Source organism: Zootoca vivipara, chromosome 1, assembly GCF_965207765.1.
Source record: "Zootoca vivipara chromosome 1, rZooViv2.hap1.1, whole genome shotgun sequence".
NCBI classification, from domain to species: Eukaryota; Metazoa; Chordata; class Lepidosauria; order Squamata; family Lacertidae; genus Zootoca; species Zootoca vivipara.
The window spans coordinates 46,799,224-46,825,264 of record NC_142582.1 but is presented as its reverse complement, the minus strand read 5'-3'; the positions used below and the strand labels follow the sequence as shown (position 1 = coordinate 46,825,264).

At 39.6% G+C, this 26,041-nt stretch overlaps 1 protein-coding gene across 2 annotated transcripts in view; it reads right to left on the bottom strand.

The window, feature by feature from the left end:
* The window catches only part of CNTNAP5 (contactin associated protein family member 5), a 308,410-nt gene that overhangs the window by 76,933 nt on the left and 205,436 nt on the right, over nt 1–26,041 (bottom strand). The gene's annotated exons all lie outside the window — the stretch shown is intronic.

Genomic DNA, 26,041 nt, shown 5'->3' with positions numbered 1-26,041 from the left:
CAAAAGCTATGTTAAGGTAAGTGGCTACTAAATACCTACTTCCTGGATTCTTTTAAAGAGCTCATTGCAACTATACAGATGTGTATATTCACTCCTTAGTGAGTATCTTCCATTTTGTTCCCGTTTGTTCATTTTGATGACCAAGATGGACATAAGCCTGGTCCCACAGATGGAGGTTGACTTACCTTACCTTTTAAAAAAACACTTTCTCTTTCATTTTGTGCCCTGCAACATATTGACCTAGACATGACTTTTGCAGGGATAGCCAAAGCTGTGCTTCCAGGGGTTGTTGGGTTCCAGCTCCCATCTGCCTCAACCTGCATGGCCAGTGATCAGAAATGATGGGAGAGAGCTGTCTTCCAATAACATCCGGATAGCACCATACTAGCTACACTGGGGTTCTCCTTAGGATATTTTTCACATTGCTGATATTTACAGTAAGTCCAAACTACACATCCCTCTGCCCCAAACCACCTATCTTTTCACAAAGCATGCCTCCTATGGGAATGTTACTGTCTAACCTTAAAAGTTATGTGTTAGACAGACTCCTCCCCTCCCCACACTATTGCTCCCCACTCTTCAATTTACCCAGATGATGATTGGACCCTATTGTAACTTAATTCCTTCACCTGCAACCTAGTGACTTCATTTCATAATATCAATATCTCTTGAATGGTCCAACTTCTTTGAATGGTCCAACTTCTTTGGAATCTCAAGGTGAAACTCTACCACAGATCACAGTGGTCTACTGTGCATAAGGCAGTATCTCAAGTAACCTTGTCCTGAGCTGTATTCTGTGCTAGGAGTAATGACTGGTTTATACTACAAATGGGATAGATAATCACATTTAAACAAAGGGCATATACTATTGGATGTGGATGAGCAATCACAATTTGCTCGCTACCCCCTGAAGTGCAGAAACAGGCTTATTATGCTTCTGCTAGGTCTATCTGAAGACTCTGCTTCATATGCCTCAATTACCAAAAAGTATAAATGTGGATTAAGTTAACACACATGCAGAAAATTAGCCTTTTGCGGAGATGTTTTCTTGCTAGGCTAGCAATCTTTGTACTATTCAACCAGCAGTGCACTAATTCACAGTCAAAGAAAAGAGAGATACATTATTTCATCACCATTCCTGGAAAAAGAGCTAGGAGTTAAATCCATTTTCTAATGTGCAATCTATTTGGAAAATCGGTCTAAACATACATTATTAGAGTTGTGCATTTCCTTGTAGTATGCTTGTTGAATTTAATAAATATCCTTTGTCCATGGGATTGAGACCAAGCAGTGTTTCAAAACGATGATTCCATCCCTCTAAACAACCATTGCTAGAGGGAGCTCCACTGACTATAAAAATATATCCCTGCAATCCATGTTGTGAGGGCTGGAGTGAAAATGTCTGTTCTCCCACATAGTAGCAAATAGGTGCATTAGAGAAAGAACCAACCCTCTATACTCATGTTCTTTGAGCCCTACCCCTTTTCACTTACCTTGTGTTTATATGAGCTGACCATTATTTCTACCCATAGCTGCCAAGTTTTCCCTTTTCTCGCGAGGAAGCCTATTCAGCATAAGGGAAAATCCCTTAAAATAAGGGATAACTTGGCAGCTATGTTTCTACCTCGGCCGTTATATATCATAAGGACAGGAGAAGAAAGCAAGGCTACTTTGTTTCCTGTTTCACATGTACTTAAGGAGTATGAACTCTTCCCACCCACTTACTTGACCTTCAAAGTTATATATAACTTTGCTCCACCTATGCATTCTGATAGCATGGAGCATTCTGGGGAACTTTTTTCCTCCGTTCTTCATAAATAAACCCACCAGTATTCCCTAAATTTTGCACCCACCGATCTTGCTCAAAACAATAAACCACCCCAAATGAAATCCCAGCATCAACAATGGAGAAGGGACTTATTTACCCTTGTTTTTGTCCCAACAAAGGAATTGCATCCCACACTTGGTGAGTCACCAAAAGCGCTAATACCTCTCATTAAACTTCTTTATAGTCTAATGTGTTAAAATACATTAAAGAGCAACTGTAAATAAATAATTGCTGATTCAACACAGCTGTCAGCCTCTGAGTAATTCCAGCGCTGGAAAAGTTACAATTAATGTCAGTAGTTAATGTTCTAAGTGGTGGAAAGGGGAATCGTGCTGCCATAAACAAATGCAGTCAATTACAACTTAAGGGCATATCCAAACCACTGCACCATCGCCCCTCAGCTGTCCTACTCACAACCTGCAATTATGTCTCCGTTGGTCAAAGCAGCGGGGATGTCATTTGTCATCCCAGGGTGTGCTCAAGGGCTGCAAGATTGTGCAGTTTGGAAAAATGCAGCTGTAGCAAAACATATGTATAGGCAGCACCATGAAATGAACTGGCTATAAGCCAGCATGCTAGGATTAAACAAAAAAAAAGCCAAGAGAATAGAAACGAGAAAATTCATAGAATACTGTACCCAGCAGACTCTCGGCAATACATCCTGACCAATTTTAAAGGTCAGCATGACAATAACCCATCTTCTTTATGGAGCATCTTAATCAGTTTTGAAATGTTTTTCTTACCTAGTGAATAATGAATTTTCTAGCACTCATATCTTCGACTTAATATATGTTCCTGGTCTTCACATCCCAGCTTTAAAATAGGCCATAACCATGTCCCATTTGGTTTCATCCCACATAACATGGAAAGGAATTGGAGTTCATATGTGCCTGCTCAGTACTAGAGAGAATGCAGTTTCACTTCTTCTTTTTTGACACATTCTATGTAAAAGGGTTATCACATTTTCAATGTTTGCATAATTCATCCAACATGTGGGTTGTTTTTTTAACTCATTTTCTTCCAAAACCTCATTCCCCCCCCCATAGCAAATTCAGCTCCACTTCATGTGGCATTCACCATTATCCACCAAAAAAAGAAGCATTTTCAGATTAAAATTAGGAGGAGGAGCTAATGATTTGGTTGGATATTTCATTAACAAAGCAATCCCATGTATATTTACTCCGAAGTAAGGATGGAGGATCTTCCTTTTTAAAGGAAACAAACCAAATTTGCATGCCTCAAGCTATTACATGGATGAGAACATGATAATTCCTTGGGTTTTGCACTTCTCCAAATTTTGCAATACGGTTTTCAGCAAAAAACAAAAACTGTCACGGATAAAATACATATATAAGCGTGTACACGCAAATAAAATATGGGCTGGATTCATTTAAATAGGTGTGCTAGCAGGAGCCAATACAATGAGTTCTAGTAAAATGGGGCTTTCCCTCCCTCTCTTCCCCATGTTCCCCCCAACCAGCTCTCGACAACCCCTAGAACAGCACATGGAGGAAAGGGAAGATAATACTGTTGAGAAAACAGAAATGTTTGTGCTGATGGAATGATTGGAAGAATACATTTACTTTTTTTTATGGAACAGACTTATGAATAAATGCATGCAAAACTGGCATGGATCAGAAATACATCTATCTTTTCACCTCTGTTCTGAAGCAAGTCCCACTATGTTCTATGAGGTTCCCTTCTTGGTCAGTGTGCATTATCTAGTTCGTGATGCTCTAGACCAGTGTTTCCCAACCTTGGGTCTCCAGCTGTTTTCGGACTACAATTCCCATCATCCCTGACCATTGGTCTTGCTAGCTAGGGAAGATGGGAGTTGTAGTTTAAAAACAGCTGGAGACCCAAGGTTGGGAAACACTGCTCTAGACCAAGCTTCTATCACACAGCCTCTGACTCTGGAACTCTTGTCCTATGACCAACTGACCTGTTGGCCATCATCACAGGGCAGACATCCACAGGCAACCTATTCTTCTGAATCAATTCAACGTGAACCTCATTCCCATAACAGTAGGCTTACCACACAGTGATTTTTTTAAAAAAAATTATAATACCAGGTTTTTATTTTTACGTTGTCCCGGCACATAAGGAGTCTGTTCACAAGGACAGAATCAAACAATTGTGGATGTTTAGTATGAAGACCAGAATGAGTCTCTAGTTTTGTATCACATTTAGCAAAGCCTGCCAGAATAGGCAGCCACATGTGAATAGTTGTATATAAAAATATCTCCCATGCGGTTCTTGGAGAAATGTGTTGAAATAATGTTGTTTACATTTTGGGCTTGCGGTTTTTTCAGAGAAAGATAAAGTACAGGTAGGGTGCAAGGATTCGGTAAAAACAAGGAGTCAGCACTATACAGGCAGTTTCTGAATCTTCAAAGCTTCTCTGATAAGAGGGCAAAGTGGCCTTAAGTACACAGCTTTGCATTTAGGCAGAATACATCAATGACTCTCAAACAGCTGGTCCACTTAACAGTCCCATGTAAAACATCTGCTTATATTCATGCATACAAATGAGACTGCCAGCTGGAAAGCCTCTATGGACTGCTTCGGACAGTACATTTTTGTACTCAAAACTTGGTTTACATGAACAGAATTATGTTCCAGTGGAACACGTGGGTACAAAGCTGTGACCTCTGCAGCTCATCTTGTGCTGGGAAAGTGTGTTAACTTCATCCAATTCTCTCCTACAACCTGGGTCCCCATGGTTACCTTCAAGTTTCTACTATGTGCTCTGACAGTGACACCAGTAGAAGAAAGACTTGGGTTGCCCTGTGTCCTGTTAGAAACACAATTCACCCACACCTTCTCAAATTCAGCTGAACTTTCCTTTTACAGCCAATAGAACAGGCAAGCTTAAATTCCACAAAATGTCAACTCCTTAAATACAGACACTTAAAGAAAGGCATCTGATGGATTAGCCACTGTCTCGTAAGACATAAAAAATAAAAATAAAAAATGCTGCCCAGAGAGTTTTCCTTTGGCCGTCACACCTTATTACAAAGTCAAAGGAAGAAAGCTAAGGTTACTGTTGGGCTCTGAAGATGCAATATGCTGAAAAAGCTTCTTATTCCCTAGACTTGCAGCTTTACTCTGGTTTTAATACACAGTTAAGGTCATAACATGTCAAGCCAGCTTGGCCTTTTGTAGCAATTTTTTACCTTTCATTTGAAACAGCCTTAGGCTCCTTTTTCTAACCAATATAGCCCAAAGATTTGTTTATTTCTTTTTTAAAAGGTAGCATGTCAGTCCAGGCAAAAAGCTGTCTACCAAAACAAAAATATGTGCTATGTTCTAGGCTGTTCATTTAAAAACACACATAGATCTGATTTGAACTTTATATAGCCTCTCTTTTTGGTGGGAAAAAATACTGTACATGCAGCTTGCAAACTTGCAAAGGCTCCACTGACAGTGATATCAACATACCATCTGCTTGCTACCTCTTCATGTCTTTCATAGAGGTTTTATATGTCAGTCATAAGGAAAGATTTATGGCAGTTTTCAGTTCAAAATCCACATCAAAGTGCTTTTAAAAATGTGTATCATTGAGTGCCTCAGTCTATAGTAAAAGGGAACAACTGTGTTGTTGTCCCCCCACAACTGACTGAGCCAGGGAACCTCGGTCCAGTATACCTGAAGGAGTGTCTCCACCCCCAACGTTCTGCCCGTACACTGAGGTCCAATGCCGAGGGCCTTCTGGCAGTTCCCTCATTGTGAGATGTGAGGTTACAGGGAACTAGGCAGAGGGCCTTCTCAGTAGTGGCACCTGCCCTGTGAAATGTCCTCCCATCAGATGTCAAGGAACTAAACAACTATCTGACGTTTAGAAGACATCTGAAGGCAGCCCTGTTTAAGGAAGTTTTTAATAACTGATGTTTTAATGTATTTTTAATCTTTTGTCGGAAGCCACCCAGAGTGGCTGGGGAAACCCAGCCAGATGGGCAGGGTATAAATAATAAATTATTATTATTTTATATGAATTGACTGGCCCACTTCTCCCCAGCCCCTCTTAGGATTGTCCGGTAAGACTGCAGGATATACCCACTTTCCTGGGAGTAAGTCCTATTAGTCTAAATGTGTTTTACTTAGGAATAAGCATGTGCATGATAATTGGAAAATTGACTCTTGAACAATAAACCACCTGGTCATTTTCAGCCCACTCTCAGTTTAACATATTTAATGATTATGATTGATGATGATGATGATGATTTGTATCCCAGCCACTCTGGGTGGCTTCCAGCGGAATCACACACACACACACACACCCCCAAAACATCAAACATGATTCAGAATGTTGTTATATGTTTCTGAATGAATTCCAATTTCTCAAGATTTTTGAAAGTCAAATCCAAGTGACTTATGTTTGTCCAGCTGGGAGGCAGATAATGTCTAAATGCATTATGACTATGAAGATGATTTTAAAAAAGTAAAGCAATTATTTCTTATGTCTTGGGAAGAATGCATTCAGTGGCATTGCTCAAATGGGAATTTATCTTTTGTTTCCTTTGAAAGAAGAGCATAAAACTATCGTTTCATATTTGGTTTAATGGAGAACAAGACAATGGCTGGAAGGAGAATAAAACCAGCATGTTGTCCTTTTGTATTAAACTGGTAGAAAAGAGTGTAAAACATTTTAATATGGCTTTGAATGTACAAATGTCATTTTTGTCACCTAACTAGTGTTGCAGTTAAGGGGCCATAATTGTCCTTTGGCTATTATCTTAAATACATGAGGAATGAATTTGAATGTTTTCACCACATTATATCCGGGACATTTTTTATAGCTAATTTCTGGGTCTGTGAATTATTCATAATACATTTCAAACTGGCTCTCTTGGATAACGTAATTGACCTTGTCTGTATGAAGCACCAAGTGCCTTGCTCTGGGATAATTAAATCTGTGATGTGGTCCATTATTTAATGAAAATGTCTTTTCATTAGCTTAGGTGATATATTATTGCTTAAGCTGGTCACCTAACTCTGCAATTAGGACCAGCACATTCTCACAATTTTGCAAAGAGCTATGTACATTCAGTTCAGCAGCAACTTTGTGCTAAGCAGCTTGTGAAAGACCTTCTGAACAGTATAAACACCAAAAGTCTGCAGCCAAATTAAACTGCAGTGCAATAATAGGTCAGAAAGTTAGCTATGCATAGTGGTCTATCTTCTGCATTGGACTAGATGACCCTTGGGAACACTGGAATCCAGATTCTTCTGTTTTATTTGTTTTAAAACATCTATTTCCCAGTTCAGCTTCATGCTCCAGCACCAGGGGGCAGAAAGCAGGTGGGGGCAGGACTGGTGCATGTCCTGGGGGCTGGGTGCGCCACCTGGGGGGGCGGGGTGCCCAGCACGGGCGGGGGGGGGCAGCCGCGATGGCACGTTGCCGGGATCATGCTGCCAGGGGCGGTGTGCTCCCCCCGCACTCCTCTTCCTCCGCCAGTGATCCCTGGGCTCCAGCATAAGTCCCCACTCAGGCTAAAAGAATCCCACCCCCTAGATAAGACCACTACTTGGGACAAAAACATTGTTCCACTTGACCTATCCTTATTACACTTAATAGTGTTTGTTTCTTTTAGACTTTGGACTTAAAACTGCTGTACGTAGCAATCATATACTTGACAATTATATATTTATATTGTTTATATATTATTTATGAATATGGTGATAGTAGGGACGCGGGTGGTGCTGTGGGTTAAACCACAGAGCCTAGGGCTTGCCGATCAGAAGGTCGGCGGTTCGAATCCCTGCGACGGGGTGAGCTCCCATTGCTCGGTCCCAGTTCCTGCCAACCTAGCAGTTCGAAAGCATGTCAAACTGCAAGTAGATATATAGGTACCACTACAGGGGGAAGGTAAACGGCGTTTCCGTGCGCTGTTCTGGTTCGCCACAAGCGGCTTTGTCATGCTGGCCACATGACCTGGAAGCTGTACGCCAGCTCCCTCGGCCAATAACGCGAGATGAGCGCCACAACCCCAGAGTCAGTCATGACTGGACCTAATGGTCAGGGGTCCCTTTACCTTTACCTTTAGGGGGAAGCGGGACAGATTGATGGAGAAAAAAATGAATCTCATATTTTATGTAACAAAAATGAGTCATTTTTTTTAAAGAAAATGCTTTATGCATGGCATAACTAATCAATATTATAATAGCAATCAGCAGAACCATTATAGTTATAAAATGATGGGAATAAAGTGACTTGAGTAAAAAATGGGTTTTGTATCATTCTACCCCACCTACAGAGCACTTGGATACATTGGGTGGGGCATTTTGTTACAAAGCATAGCTTTTATGAGAATGGTAACTATTTACAAAAATTTAATGAAAAAAAGCAGTTTTTATTGTCAGAGATCATAAACAGCCTTACAATTTGTTACTTAAAATCTAAATAACGTATCAAAACTAACAGTGTTTCACACATATCATAGACTTTGTGGCAGGTTTTCTTAACAAAACATCAAAACATATTCATCTTTCCTCAAACACATAAGAAAAAACTTTGGAAAAACTTTAAAAAGTATAAGGTAGCCATTAGGTAGTCAAAAATAATACATTTGAAGAAGTGTGCATGCACACGAAAGCTCATACCAATGGCAAACTTAGTTGGTCTCTAAGATGCTACTGGAAGGAATTTTTTTATTATGTTTCAAAAATAATAATTTAAACAAAATGCCTATAACAAATAAGATAATTACTTAGCATTTAGCTTCTATTGCACATTATATCCACTGAAGTCAATAGAAAAAGTATAAAGAGATGATGATCGAGATGTGCCCTTTGAGAAATTTGGTTTTGGCAACTGCAAAACAACATCCTTGAAATCAACGCTTGCCTTATCTTCTACAATGGGGAAGACAAACATACAAGATCCTGTTTTTATCCTGAGATATGACACTTGATAATTGGTCATAATATATTTAGAAATGACTTTGGCCATGTACCGGTAGTAAACAACAGGTTTTTTTTTCCCTTTTCAAATTTAATGAGTAGGAAATCTCCAACATTTATATCTTCAGGATTGGGAACATCAAAATTTATATCCTCATTTTCTGGATCTGATGCAACTTCAAAATCTTCATCGCATCAATTTGCCCCGTGTCTTAGTTTATCAAAATGCCCCAATGGACATTTTCAAAAAAATAACACTTATTAATAAAACCACTGATTTAAAAATCACATGTAACCCTGATTACTGAGTGGAATAATTTACCTTTGGTATTTTAAAATCTTAACTAAATGATGTAAAACAGCATTGGAACACTTTTCATCACACATAATTTTTTAGTTGGCCACACTAAAAACAAACCTACTCTCGTCAAACGCCAATGGCTTAACTGGTCGCAACTGTTGTACTCACACCAGTATAGACATGTTTTAGTGATATCACGACACGAATAACATTTATTGAAATTGAAATATTGTTGGTGTATCAATGTGCCCCTTGCATTAATGTGCCCCACCCCCTATTTATTATATCCTTTTTGTTTCCTTGACATTTTAGTGGATATCCTAGGGAAAAAATAACTTTTATTGGGGCTATATAGTGTGTATTGATTTCAAGTCCCTGTGCAGATATTAATTTAACTTATGAAGTCTAGTTTTAGAACATTTATTAGCTTTGCTTGAGGAAACATAGATAGGGACAACATATTCATACTTCACACCATTGCAGTGCTGTTACAATGCATCTAAAATGGCCTGTTCCCTGGTGTTCTTTTAACCATTAATCTTTGCAAAGGTGTATGTTACATAGACCATAAATTTCATCCACAGGAATCATGGCAGTCTTCTGAACAATATGGCTGGGGACCTCCCTGTCTTGTAGAAAGATGAGATAAATTGCCAGGGGTCAATTTTTTTTTGGGGGGGGGGAGAGACAGACTCTCCCTTTGGAAACATCAGTTGCAGATAAGCTGATTTTTCTGACACTGAGAGGTGTGCTTACGTTGTCTATAAAATTCTGACCTACTTAGCAGAGACTGCTTATGATTTCTGAAATCAAAATGTATATAGCCAAGCAGGATTCAAGTAAGCTGGACATTTTATGCTCTGCTTTAGAGCTGATGGCTTACCAGAAATAATATTGACACACTCTGGGGAAGCAGCAGCAGCAGCAGCAACCTTCACCATTTACCATTTATAGTAAAACAAGCAAGGATGGTGAGCAGCTAATATTCAAATATGCTGCTTTTGCTACCCCGCTGTGGAACGCTTTCCTCATTCAAAAATAATTGTAGCCATGGACTCCTCTATAAATGGCAAAGCTCACCAACAGAAGGGGCTACAATCCAGTGCAGACTTCTGATTCTCCTGACAGACTCCCATGACACTGTTGTCATATACAGTTACTGAGTCACGCTTGCATGCAAGAAAGGGTTAACTTTTGGGACTAGTAACTAGTGGGAAGCAACAAAGAAACCAGAATGTTGAACCTTAGTGTTCTTGGCTAAAACACATTGCTGCAGCCCAACAAAGCGGGATAAAATGTATTTCCTCTACTTGTGACTAATTAAACTCAGACTTTGTCACAAGCTCACTTTTACAGTGGTACCTCGGTTTATGAACACAATTGGTTCCGGAAGTCTGTTCATAAACTGAAGTGTTCATAAACTGAAGCAAACTTTCCCATTGAAAGTAATGGAAAGTGGATTAATCCGTTCCAGATGGGTCCGCGGAGTACTCAACCTGAAGCATACTTAACCCGAAACATGGGTGTAATTGGTTCCGGAAGTCTGTTCATAAACTGAAGCGTTCATAAACTGAAGCGGACTTTCCCATTGAAAGTAATGGAAAGTGAATTAATCAATTCCAGATGGGCCCGCGGCGTTCATAAACCGAGGTGTTCATAAACCGAGGTTCCACTGTATAGTCAAAAATTAAGGTGCCAAGATGAATATAACCAAGGGGGAAAAGTTCTGACAGTACAAGACAGCTTCATATGTAAGAAAATACATTGGATACCCTGTTTCTCATATTTTAAGACATACCCATAAAATAAGCCATAGCAGGATTTTTAAGCATTCAAGGAATATAAGCCATACCCCGAAAATAAGACATAGTGATAGGCGCAGCAGCAATGCCAGCCGTGGCAGAAGGAGGAGAAAAATAAGACATCCCTTGAAAATAAGCCATAGTGTGTGTTTTTTGAGGAAAAAATAAATATAAGACATGTCTTATAATATGAGAAACACGGTATTTCCTTTTGCATGCATTATGCTGATTTTGCTGAAGGTTACTTTCTCAGTCTGGGTGTCCCTCTGAAGACCTGATTTCATCAGTAAGCAAAACTTGTCAGAGTAGTTTTCAGATGATAGTAGAAGGGAGGAGAAATATTGTACAACCCAGGAACCATTATCGTCTTTGCTATTCCATCAGCAAACTGCCGCAGCTAACATTATGGCCTCAATTAACTGACATAGGCTGAATAGAAAGAAAAAATGGGATGTGTGGGGAACAGTTGCCTACTGCAGGAAAAACCGCCAAGAACCCTTTTCATGCACTATTAATGTGAATGTGGAGGAAGTGCTGGAGCTTGTTAATTGAACGCACAATTTCTAACCTTCAGGTAAACTGTCACTTTTGGAGAAGTGAGGGTGAGAAAGTAAATGCCTCAGCCGTGGAAAGGAGGCAGGTAGTGGATGATGTGATCTGGTGGCCTTTCAATATGTGGTTCAGTTTCGGGAAGGATTTCTCAGTCTTTGAGCCTGACAAATATTGGGATATTGTGTGTAATATTCAAAACTGTCAATTAATGAAATGTTCAGATATACCAACCCGCCCCAACCTAGTGCCCTCCAAATACGATGCCCCACAGGACTGGGGATAACCAAATGTCATTTGATTCTGCTGCTAAGAGAAAGCATCACTCCCTATTTGAGACATAGGCTTTTCCAAACTCTGTCTAGCTGTTTTGTTAAATCAGTGTTTGGTTTTAAGTATCGCATGCTATGGAGACTGAAGTAAATGGAGAGAGAAAACTCTCCCGATGGCTTTCTGTGGTTTGGGGCAAGCTCTATCGGAACACATAGCACTTCCTTAAGAAATGCTATTTCTTGGCCACTTACTTTTCACAAATAATTCATGGCAGTGTATTATCAAGCCTCAACAAAGTAAAAATCATCTGGTATATACATTTCTTCAAGACCATATCACGTTTATAGAATATATTTTGGTAGAGGATACAGTTAAAATACTTTAGTGGTAACTGACTATAAGGATGTAATAAAAGATACATTATACCTCTGCTCTAGTCTAATGGAACTACCCTGTTTCTCCGAAAATAAGCTGTAGCCATAAAATAAGCCGTAGCAGGATTTTTAAGCATTCAAGGAATATAAGCCATACCCCGAAAATAAAACATAGTGATAGGCGCAGCAGCAATGCCGGCCGCAGCAGCAGGAGGAGGGAAAAAATAAGACATCCCCTGAAAATAAGCCATAGTGTGCTTTTTTGAAAAATAAATAAATATAAGACGGTGTCTTATTTTCAGAGAAACACAGTAAGCAGAAGTAGTGTTCAAATCAACCCCCTTAAGTATTTGCTGAATGTTTGGGTGGTGATGACGCCTGATGATCGTCTTCCAAAGCAACTACTCTATTCTGAACTTAAAAATGGAAAGCGTAATCCTGGTGGTCAACAATCTAAAAAAATGTCGTATAAACACTGACATGCACCACAGGACTGAGGATAAGCAAATGTCATTTGATTCTGCTGCTAAGAGAAAGCATCACTCCCGCAGTTTGACCAAACTGCGGGAGGCAGTGGAAGACAGGAGTGCCTGGCATGCTATGGTCCATGGGGTCATGAAGAGTCAGACACGACTAAACGACTAAACAACAACAAACACTGACAACTGGGAAACCCTGGCCTGCGAGCGCTCCAGTTGGAGAAGAGCCTTCATGTGAGCTCTAATCTGGCTGTTGCATTTAAGACCAATTGACTCAGGAGTCCACCTAGTTCAGTATCCTGTTCTCACAGTAGCCAACTAGATGCCTATGAGAAGTCATCAAAGCAAGCTTTGAGTGCAACAGAACTCTCCCTACTTCTTTCCAAAGTCTTGGGACCAACCTGAAACACCCCAGACCGCTGCAGACTGGGTCACTTAGGAGGCTAAACCACAGGACCATAATTTGCACAATTAAGTAAAACAGAGGAACAAATGCCCAATATAATAGTTCCTGCAGAAATATTTTTCACTTGGCAGAATAAAATGAGAGTGACTTTCCTTGGTGCTACTGCTGCTATGTGGGCCTACTTATCTTAGGATGGAAGGCCCCCATGGCTAAATGTTTCTACATTAAGATTTCAATCCCTCTTGAATCAAAGAGTTTTGCAACAAACCCAAACTCCAAAGTTGTTCTTTGCTTCAGATCACCAAAGACTTTCCTTGGCAGAACTCAATCAGATCATTCCAAAATCAATTTGAAAAGAGTGAATTTCTTTTATTGATTTTTTAAAATACTTCATGAAAGTCAAATAAAGTTTCCACAAACTGCTGCAAGGCACTTTCTGTGCAGTTGTACTGTCTTCCCCTTAGTTTCGCAAATATTTAAAACAAGACAGAAAAAAAAATGAAAATGCCTTTTAAATAAAGTTTGCATATCATTACATATAAAAGATCTCCAGGACACAGAAACTCAAACAGGAGGCCAAGTCATAACAGTGCTGATAAATTTAGTGCAGTATCTGTCAAAACATTTTGTCCATTCTCAGACCATTGCAGTTATAAGCATATTGCAGTTATGAACTTGACAAAATCACAGTTGAGTTCTTGAGAGGAAACCTTGGATTCTGTAGGGAGTGACTGATCATATTTGCAACCATTGTCTCTTTTCTTATTCAAAAGGCTATTCATCATGTCCAATTATATACCTTATAGTCAATTTTTCTGTAGATATCTGTGATATCTTAAAACTGCATGTGAGAGTACGCAACTGGACATCTGGTGAATGGGAAATTAATATTACTTAGCAGGGAAGGATGTTAAATGTGCACTTCAAAACGGTTACTGAAATGGTCAGATAAAAACCGCAGACGCACACACACACTCTTTGATTTACAAACAGAGCATGTTAAGAGATTTTGTGAGCCAGACATGTTTCAAATATGATACACTGATGTTTTTTTTTATTTTTAAACCAATCTTAAATTGGTCAGAGTTATAATTTGCATCATTTTGCCTCATCTGGTGAGCCAGTTGGGGCTACAAAGTTGGTGGATTCCTTGGGCTATAGTGCACCCTCATAGACTGATGCTGTCCACTCAGGCACTTGCTCTATTAACTGTCTATGGCCCAGCATCATGGCAAATGCAGAGACTGTTGGCAAAAAAATGAATCAACTCCCTCCAGTCCTCCCTCCTGGGGCTACTCTTTGTGGAAGTTCAAAGATGACAGAGAAATGCAATCTCACATCTCCATCTTCATTAGTTGGCCTGGCAGCGGGGAAGAGCAAGAATATTGGTATGACAAAACTGCATTTGATTGTACATAAAGTCATAACAGCTCTTGCAGTTAGAAAGGAGAGGAGAGGGTATTATTAGGGGTTGAATGCTCCTGCAACCTCTCCCAGTTACAGACCAAGGCAGCTCCTCCTTCCCTGCCTCAATTTGTATCAAATGTTCTGAGTCTCCTGTTTCCCTAAGCACAACCTATCTATTCCCTCTTTAATTCTGCAACCCTTTCCTACAGGGAGCCGAAAATAGGACCTTCACTGCTTCCTTTTCTAATACTGTGAGGTCTCTTACTCCATAAGACAATTTGGCTTCTAACAGGCATCTTTTGGGCTGCTATGAGGAGGAAGAAATGCAGGACTATGAGCATTTGGACTGATTCAGGAGGTCTTCCTCTACATTCCTACATTATTGCTTATGGAGGTTTTACCGGTAGTAAAAAGTGGCAGCTTCTCTCCCTGGGACTCACTAGGCCCTTTCCATCAGGAGGTTATTTCCACAGGACACCTTGGCCATAGACATGACCTTGACTTTTGTCTGACACTTAGGTGCGGTTGACTTGAAGGTTAAGCTATCTAATTCACACATTCCAAAACTATACACAAAAACCAAAATGGACACCATCCTTCAAAATTCACACGCCTGCAAAATTTGTAAGGCATTTCTCAGGCCAAGTACAGTGGTACCTCGACTTACGAAGATGATCCGTTCTGCGGTCGTCTTCGTAAGTCGAGGTTTTTGGTTGTTGAAGCGCCACTACGGCGCATGCGCCAGAAGGACTTCCAGAAGCTTCGACTTCAGAAGTCGAAATCTTCGGAAGTCGAAGCCTTCGTATGTCGAGGTATGACTGTGATGTGTACAAAAATGCATACATTAGGATAAAGTGTGCATTACAAGTCTATATACAGTCTATTCCTGCATATAAGACTACTTTTTAACCCAGGAAAATCTTCTCAAAACTTGGGGGTCGTCTTATACGCCGGGTCATATTTCTTATACGGAGAGTATATCCCAAACTCTATATTTTAACTGGAAAAGTTGGGGGTCTTCTTATATGCCCAGTCGTCTTATACGCCGGAATATATATTTCTGAAGTTATAATATACATATGCATTACATAAGGGAGAACCACTTTGCAAAAGTGTTATATTAGGCAAAATGGCATACAAAGATGCCATCTATATCAAGATAAATTTACACATAAATGCTGCTGAATTTTCAGGAGAACTTGATTTCTTTTTTTAAAAAAATGCAAACTGGTGTGAAAATGGGGAGCAGGAAAATATGAGAAATTGAGAGAAACAAAAAATGACAAATTCATCCATCCCTAGTTGGGTTGGCCAACATTGGGTTGGCCATCAGCTTCCCACCCCTGCACTTAGTAAAAGTCAAGGGATTTCAAGTCACGATGCTTTCTAGGTGTAACTGGCTTCCCCTACCATTTCCATTTCTTTCTTTTTTTCTGTAAAGTATCAGGATTGTGTGCAGGTTGCACATTGCGAAAGATTCTTTCCATGTACTGTATAGTCAAACTCTCCAGATTTATTTGCCTTAAGGGATCCTCCACATTTATTTTCTGAGTATATTCTGTCACCAGCAACGCCATATATCAAAGACTGCAATTTCTGGAGGCTTCTCAGACCAGATGAAAATATCACCCAGGAGCAAACAAATGAGATACTTGAAGCAGAGCATTTAACCACTGCTAGGCATTTTCCTAGGCAGCCTTCCCTTGAGAAATGATAAAAAACATGTACCTATCTATGGATCACCTTGTTGGTGAGAGCTCTTTTTAAAAACCTCACCCATTTTACACACACCCTAAGCTAATTGATATCTTGCCCGTTGTTGCTTCACTGAAGAACAAGCAACACTTGTTTATTAAGGACGTTCTTGTAAATGGGTAACACATGGAGAGAAAGTTTGATTAACTAATCAGATCTTTGTGAATTCTGACCTGCTTCACGCCAATGTGTAGACAGGAAGTTAGACATCTGCTGTTGTTATCGTTAAACCTTCTATGTGTTATCTGTCCAAACTAAACCCAATTGTGTTTAATGGTGCATGTTCCCAAGTGAGTGCATTTAGAATTGATGTTTACATTATATATGTATGTATTGTTTAAATGAATATTTTCCTGTGGGTTAAAAAAAAAATAATCTACAGATTAATGCAGAGATCAGACAGGACAGACTTATGGATATGGAAGGATGCTTTGAGTTTCTCGGTTTCTCATTCACTCAGTCTTAAAATTCACATTTGTGCATCAGTTTGCAACTTCAAAAAAAGTATCCACGAATTTTTTTAAAATATTTTAGTCACATACATACACATATTTATTCAGTTCCGTCTAATATATTTTTGCAAGCATCTTCTCCAGATAACATCTGGAGTAACACGTGGGTTACTTTTCTGCATCAAGTAACACATGATACTTTTCTGCATCATTTTCACCAATATAGGCACTTTTATGCACACTTCCCCTAATATAGTTACGGGTAGGTAGCTGTGTTGGTCTGAGTCGAAACAAAATAAAAAAATTCCTTCAGTAGCACCTTAAAGACCAACTAAGTTTTTATTTTGGTATGAGCTTTCGTGTGCATGCCATAGCTGCCAAGTTATCCCTTTTTTTAAGGGAAATTCCCTTATGCTGAATAGGCTTCCTCGCGAGAAAGGGGAAAACTCGGCAGCTATGGTGCATGCATACTTCAGCTCATACCAAAATAAAAACTTAGTTGGTCTTTGAGGTGCTACTGATGGATTTTTTTTTATTTTGTTCCCCTAATATAGTCATTCATGTACACATTTTGTTTTGTTTTATTGGAGAACTGTTTTATCAAAGTGTGAAGGTGTGTTTCAGAGTTTGCATATTGTTTCGGGAAATTCAAATTAGGTGAGTTCTCTTTAAAATTTGAAGAGAACAATAGTTATTCTCCATCCCCACTTATGAATGAGCATATGTGAGAGAGGCATGGAGAGGAGATAGACTGATTTGTTCATCCCCTTTTATATTAAGTGCTAAATTTTCTCATTTCCCACCCACAGCTCTTTGGCAAAACACTTGTAGGAAAATGTGTGAATCTCCACTGTTGGACAGAAAGGTTCACTCCACACTGAGAAACACAAACACTGCTGGGCTGCCTGCCTTGAACACATTTTATTTTATTTTATTTTATGTACTATAAGCACCCTGCCTCACTCGGCTCTCTCTTTCAGATGGCCTAACTTGTGATGTGCACGCAGCTTCCGCCAAATGACTCACTTCACAAAATAATTGCCACATGGTAGATCAAATACCAGGGACACTCAGAGCTGGAGTGAAGCCATACGTATTCTTCTCTCAAAGCATGCATGCTGAAAAAAGATCTGCTTCACATGTCCCAGGAACCAACTTTATCACAACTGTTTATTTTAGGACTGCATGCATGTGGAGGACAGAATATGCCATTATTTTGCTCATGCGTTCGTATATAATAATAATAATTTATTATTTATACCCTGCCCATCTGGCTGGGTTTCCCCAGCCACTCTGGGCGGCTTCCAACCGAATATTAAAAACAGTACAGCATCAAACATTAAAAACTTTCCTAAACAGGGCTCCCTTCAGTTGTCTTCTAAAAGTAAACTAGTTACTTATTGCCTTGACATCTGCTGAGATGGCGTTCCACAGGGTGGGTGCCACTAAAGAGAAGGTACCCTTTTGGTTACACATAAGCCCTATTCAGAGAAGACCCACAAAAAGTAACTGATGTAACTAACTTGAGTGCATTGATTTCTGGACTGTCAGTCTAGAATCCTTTTTCTAACAGTAGATAGCTGTCAGCCAATAGGACCATTTTTTAGGGTAAAAAAGAATTGCCTCCTCATTTCTGGTTGCTGGATATTTAGCATGAAGGGACAGCACTAATATACATTACTAGGACTATGTTGGCCAGCTGCTCTATATATATATATATATATATATATATATATATATATATATATATATATATGTTTTTTCATGTTTTTTTCGTGAGAAAAACAATCTTACAGTATATATTAGGTATGTACATTGGCTCTGTGTGGACCCCAAATAATGAGGCAAATTGGGGTGATCTGAGATAGTCTTTTGCAGAGCTATTTTTATAGAAACAGAGGTGCCAGAACTCACCATGAATGCCTCCCTTGTTTTCTTAGAATGGCAATGATGCCTACCTGAGAAGTGCCAGAACTCAGTTCTGGTGAGTTCTGGATGTGGGGGGTGGGGGAGCCTCGTATTTTGCCTAATTGAGTGGGAATGTGAAATTAACAAGGCATTTCAAGGCAAATCAGGTGTTTCCACCCTGCTAGGTTGTTCTGCTTCCTCAGTGTTTCCATGCAATTGTATGCTAAGATGACTGGGGAAATGCCCAGAGCTTGAGAGGGGAGAGGAGGTGGGGACGTTTTGACACAGACAGCTGTAGCTTTTAATCATAGTGATTTTCACGGCACTCCAATCACAGAAAACTGGGGAAGGGATGTTGAAGGAAACAAGTTTTGACTGCGGAAGCAAGGAGTGGACATGTACTATTGGGCTGGCTTACCCCTTTCCCAAACAGTCTTTTGCAAAATAAAAATAAACAATAAAAACCAGAGTGTTCTTCTTCAACATGGGGGGTACTTCCACGAGAGGGGAGGGGAGAGAAAAAAAATTTTCCCCACTCTTTTTATAATGAACCCAGATTATTTAAAAACAAAACAAAACAATGAATTCAGTTTTTTAAATTATAAATTACTCGGCATGATAGCTGTAGGACATTTTTGTCAGCAGGTTTCTTACCTTGGGGCACCTCCCTCATATCCCAATTTTCAAAATTGGGAGCACATGATTTTTATTCTGTACCCCCAAAATGGTAACATCTTTCCATGTGGGAATCACTTCATTTATCTGCCTACAATTTGACAGTTTTCAGGCCCTCAAAAGGGGTAGAGCATGCCTGCGATTTGCATTCAATTTTGGGAGGGGGGGAAATAGTCTTTTTCAACTGAATGTTTAGTTCAATCTACTGTCCATAACTAAAGAAGGGTATACTGAAAATCCAATCTTTTAACAGGAGTGAAAATACTGGAAGGAAGCAGCCCACACCAGCATTATAAAAAATGGGACACTAGAAGAATAGCAAAACTGTTTGGATACAAGACGGAAGGTAGGCCTTGGACAAATTTGTAGAAAGAATGAGCTCTATTTATTTTTTGAACAATAACAGAGATATATGGTTAGAGACATATATTGGTACAAATATATTGTTTCAATTTGATTAGATTGTGAGTAGTTTATGTGAATGGGGGGGAGAGAAAATCAATAAAGTAAACGTTGAAGTACATCTTGGGAAGTTGCTACTTTATTCGACAAATTAATAGAATTGCAATATAAATTTGAAGCTGTCAATTAATTTTACATCCAGCAATAGAGGAAATGGCAAGCAGCTTTATGCCAACAGTCTCATCAGACATTTCTGTGCCACACCTGCAGCAGCAAGGCAAAGGCATATCAAGAATGAATAAATACAGAAGGCTTAAGCAATACATGCATATAGAATGGCAGGTAAAGGCAGAGGAAAGCAGCGGTCTTGGCAAGCAAAGAGAAAAGATGTAACAGGAAGCTGTAGATCAGACATAGGCAAACTTGGCCCCCCAGATGTTTTGGGACTGCAACTCCCATCATCCATGGCCACTGGTCCTGTTAGCTAGGGATCATGGGAGTTGTAGTCCCAAAACATCTGGAGGGCCGAGTTTTCCTATGCCTGCTGTAGATCTAAGGAGGGAAAAGATGGTGGAAAGAACATCTAGAAGGAAGGCTACAGCAAATGATATACTTCCTAGTCACATGGTGCCCATCAGATGTTGCTGGTCAACTATGACCACTAGTCATGCTAGTCCAACAATATCTGGAGGGCACCACATTGGCTATCCCTGTCCTCATTGCCACTGCCACCTTACTCTTTGTTCATGCCATACCTCATTCTGGAAGGCACCATCTAATACATCTGATATGCAGTGCAGGATATGGAGTGTTATGCAAGAACAGACAGCATTGACTAGATGGATTTTAAATCTCTATAACCTTGGAAATTTTGGAATAGTCAATTGCATTTTCTGAAGAGCCACTTATATGGGTAGAAACGTTTCTTGTTGTATCATACTGCTGGGCTGGAAGTTTTTCATCATGGAATGACACCTGGACTTCAATTATCCTTTCCCTGAATGTTCTAAATATAGAATGGTGTTGTGGTTTTCAACATGTGGAAGCATCAACATGGCTATTCTGTCTATTGGAAGAAATGAGGCAGCATCATGAGATAACAGGTTCCTAGTCAATCATTCTTAAAATGAAGATTATAATTAGCTGGGTAACAATCACACTGCAGAAGAGGCACCTGACATTCACAAACCATTCTCAGAAGACAGGAGAGCAAAGTCCTTATTGCTTTATAGGGCAATGGCATGACTTTTGATAGGAGATTGGCAACTAATGCAACTAATGGGGGTTACATTTTGAAGTAGACCCTAAAGCAATTGATAAAATTACTATTTACTGTTTTGTTGTATGTGTGTGCTTTCATGCCACATCCGTGATAAAAGACGGATGGAAGAATGGTTTCATTATGCCCTGTGAGATGCCCTGTGAGAATGGTTTCATTTTGCCCTGTGAGATGTATTATTCTAAAAATTCACAGGCCAGCAAAAAGAGAAGAGAAACAAAGTTTCTGGCATTAAAGCAGATACAGTGGTACCTCGGGTTAAGAACTTAATGCGTTCTGGAGGTCTGTTCTTAACCTGAAAGTGTTCTTAACCTGGGGTACCACTTTAGCTAATGGGGCCTCCCGCTGCTGCCACACAATTTCTGTTCTCATCCTAAAGCAAAGTTATTAACCTGATGTGCTATTTCTGAGTTAGCGGAGTCTATAACCTGAAGCAACTGTAACCCAAGGTACCACTGTATAGCAGTCCAAGCACCTGTGCAATGTCCCATCTTCATCTGTGGTCACCTTCTATACTGCAGAGAATACTCTATTTCCTTTCATTCCTTGCACCAGTCCCATTCCTCCTGCTTTTCCCTTTCTTATGTGGTTATTTGTGCATTTATGTTAGTAAGTATTCTTAAAGTTGTTTAAAATGTATTTTTTAAAGAGAGAGAGAGAAGGCGAAAAGCGACTATGCCACATGAAGGGAGGAAACAGTGCCTGATTCCAGCAGGCAAACTTTGAATCAGTGTAATTTAAAATGGATATACACACCCTTTCAGATCTATTTCCAGCTTTTGTCTTGAAGACATAATCCTCATCTTTTTATTCTCCCCTAACTGCTAATTACCTGCTAATTAGTAGAGACTGTGATGGCTGTTAGTAGACTGGGAATTTCTCTACTAAACTGGAGTTCTGTTGTCACCCACAATTACTAGGTGTTCTGCAGTGTTGATGAGTTAGAATGAGATTTCTTTTTTTCCTCCACTAATGTAACGTGAAGACTACACAATGCTTAGAGCAGGGCCTGGTTGAATATGTCTGTTGTCACATGAATATTGTGAAGTACTTCAACAGCGCCTGGGGCCTTTATCATCAAGGGTATCTGAGCTTTCAGTTTTTAAAGTAAACTGCTAGACCTCACACTTCAAGAGCAGGTTTGAAAGCATCATGCCACTATGTGCTAAAGGTTGACTAAAAAGCAAGGATCTGGTTGTTGTGTTAGTCAATGGGCCATTTTCATTATGCTTTCAAATATTAGTGTACTTTCAATTTTTGGGAGAAGTTATGAGAATTTACTTTAATATATTTCATATTATACAATGAACATAAATAAAGGATAAGGAAAATTCAGAACAAAAATATTATAAATTAAGTGCACTATGCAAGCTTTTTAAAAATTGATCTAATCTAGGAATTTTTTTTTTAAAAAAGGTTACATAGTGCACTTAATTTATAGTGCACTTAATTTGCCTGGTGTGCTCTGTCCATGGGGTCACGAAGAGTTGGACACGACTAAACAACAACAACAATCTAGGAAAAAGAAAAGGCATCTTGTATCCATTATATACTTAATTGCTTGTGAACTCTTGATTTATTATATATTTTCAATGTGACCACTAGTGCTAAATAAATATATTGGGATTTTGGGTTACAGAAGGCATTAATTTAATCAAATACATGTGCTGTTCATCATGGGTTCACATGGCCAGTTTGTAAGATAATTGCAGAAAAAGCAATTTTCAGCTTCCAGGTGCTTAATTACACACTGGCTTTTGTGGGGAAAATGAGTCCACTTGACAGCACTCTGAAAGTCTTGTAGGGCCAGGTTACAACAATGATAGCTGAGCATGATGCTTAAAAGCAATTTACATATTAATATAATGAATGATAAGCTGAAACTCCCTGATTCAGTTTCCAGCTGAGCCACAAACTCAGTGGTGGCTACTCTCAGCCACTGTCTCCTTTTTTTGGTACAGTAGACAAGGTTGCTATTGGTTTAACTGAAACTTTAATCCCCTTCATAAGTTACCCATGTGAACAGATCTCCATAGGGTTGCCAGACTCAATAGAGGACAGGACTTCTGTGCCTTTAATTGCCCTGCTCTCTTTTGAGTCTGGAAACCTTAAAGAGAAACCAGCAGACCCTTTGTTTAATTTCCAAGCAAAGGGTCTGCTGGTTTCTCTTTGTTTCCAGGCTCAAAAGAGAGCAGGGCAATTAAAGGCACAGAAGTCCTGTCCTCTGTTGAGTCTGGCAACCCTAGATCTACATGGACAGAAGAGTTGATCAAATACTGTAATCACACACGGAAGCTTAAGTGCATAGAGTCCCACCTTTTAACAACTTTGAAAACAAAAGAGAGGTGTGAAAAAAATGTCTACTTGGATTAAAGAGTAACATTCCATAAGTTACTTATTGTGTGACCTGTGGACATATGACTATGATACTCTGGGTATTTGGTAGCCATGTAAACAGACCCTCCGCATACTGACATACATGCATAAGCTCCCTCCACACATGAGGGAATCCCACCAGTGGCTGTCAGAGATAGGTAGAGTGACTTGCAACTCACTAACATGGTTTCTGTGCTGGAGGTGGATAATACAAACTCTTCTATACATCACTTCATCAGGAGTGAGGAACCATAGAACTCAGGGCCAAATATGACTGTTCAGGTCTCTGCTCTGTCTGGCCTTGGGATCCTCCTCTTCCATCTCCAGGCCACACCTCTCACTGGCCTGGCTCTACATTTTGAACTCCATGGAAAATATTGGAAAAGAGGAAGCATGGCGATAGCAGGTTTAGACAACGAGCAAGAAAATGCTCTCCTGTTTCTGGAAAGGACCAAATAGGGGCAGGATCGGCTTGTCACACCAATAACCCCTGAGATCCATCAGAACCAATCTCTTCCCAAAAGGAAAACAAAGTGAAAACAAAATGGTGGCCTCACTCTTTGCAGGAAACAGAAGACCATCTCATTCCATCCCTTTTAGTGTGAGTGGAGACTCAACCTAATAGCAGTGATTTATATAAGTATTCTCCAGGAGATATTTCTGCTTGCCCTTGGAAAATCCTGAGCCCTCACATTCCTAAATAGTCCATCCAATATTGAATTAGTTACTCCACTGAACATGAGTACAAATGGTTCCAAGCTAAAAGGCATTAAAATGATTCAAGAAATGTTGCCTAGAATATGAATGACTAATGGCCAATTTGGTTTCACCTTTCTGGAGAAGCAGGTAGAAAAAGGTAATGGTACAAGTTTCTGTATGGTCCAAAAAGACTGGTCTGTACTGACAGGAAAGCTTACAGAAGACAAGTAGCCTCCTGCAATGTGCATCCCATGAAGAAAAACAATGCTTTGCATCTGCCCCTCAGGTCCTTCAACGCCATTGGCCTGGCCCTGAAATTCATATGTTACACATATACCCTGCCTGACTCTCCATCACCATCTGGTCCTATGGCCCTGGGAGTGACAGAAACCCAGGGAACTGGTGTGGAGGCCTCAGATCTCAAGGCAGGGATGTCCAGATCTGACAGCTCCTAGGGATGTGGAGATCTGGAATCCTGGTTCTCCTACTGCTTTGAGCAGACCCCAAGTCAGAGATCTGGGCGGCGCTGGTGTGTGTGTGTGTGTGTGTGTGTGTGTGTGTGTGTGTGTTAGTTTTAAAAAGCAAGAGACAGAAAAGGAACCTTAGCCATCCCTAAATGTTTAGCAGCAGCTTTTTCAAAAAACATTTGGAGAAATTTATTGCCCCCACCAACCTAATGAGCGGTCAAAAAAGAATTCTTTGAAATTTCTAGCACATCTCTACTTCTTGCATTTTTGTGGCCTCTGAAAGTTTTTGACTCATCAAATGGAATACTTGAAGGGCCCAATACATTTCTGAGGAAAGCACCAAGCTGCATGCTGATCTCTAAAGTCAACAACAGAGGGCAACTGGAAACAATCCTATGACGTCTGCAACAGTTTATGGCATGGATTCCATAAGCGCAGGTTTCCTTTGAAAGATTATAGAATCATAGAATTGTAGAGTTGGAAGGGACCTCAAGGGTCACCTTGTGCAACCCCTTGCAATGCAGGAAATGAGCGATCTTAGAGAAGCTAATCTATATATGGAAGCAGAAATAAAAATTAAGTTCAAATATTTCTCAGAAAATACATCGCAACCTAACAGAAGTTGGCCAGGAAAAAGCCCATACACAACTAAGACCATTTTACAAAGCTGTAATATTAGGGATTTGAAGACAGACTTTTTCATCTTTACTTAACTGCTGAATGCAACAATGAATTCTAATCATAGACATGCACAATGCTCCAGGGTTTCTCTTTAATTTAAAGGCCTCTTGCACACAACTGAGGACAGGCTGTCTCAGGTACCTTGCAATTTTCCACAGTTCACATGGCTTATTTATGTGCATATTCCATATCTTTCTAACTTCCACTGCCCTGGGCTAAACATAATTAAACACACAAGGAGGGGGCATAAACAAAAATGGATTTGGTGGGGGAAAGTGGTTGCATCACTAATGTGCTGGTTGTGTTCTCACAAAATACACCTGCTTCTCTGATTCATCATATAAACAAGAGTTACTGGAGGAGACTAACACTTTTCAGATGATCAGCAAACTAGGAATGAGCAGCCTATTTGAGTTTTGTGTCCATTTCACATACACCCAATCAGAGCACATTTCCCTTTTTTGTGGAATTTTTTAAAATGCACTAAAATGCAATTAAATTGTTTGCATTCTGCACACATTTTGAACACATTTCCCTAAAAACACATCTCTGTATTTTCCCCCAATACATTTCCACCTAAAATATTCATTTTTTTGTAGTTTCCTATAAAATACATATTTTTATGTGTAATTTTTGGAACTGAGTCTGCATCATAACTTTGGAGATGTACACTCAACCCCACAGTCAATATATATACACACTCACCATTTCGTGTTAACAACAATAGCATCTGTGCTAACTGCAACATGAAGCGGCTAGGGAAGTAAAATAAGTTAGCATATTCAACAGTGCTTAGTTTGTTTTTGGTTCTTAGTTTTTTAATGTTGCTAATATTGTTCCATGGATTATGAATGTGTAATGCTTTGTGAATTTTACAATATGACTTTTCTTGTGGCTGTGCTGTTTAGCCTATTTCTTAAGTTGTTTTGTTAAAAGTGCTTTATAGAAGGTGGCTGTTTACTGATGATTTGTAATTGTTTTACTGATGATTTGTTAATTATTTTATCATTTATGTTGTAACTGTC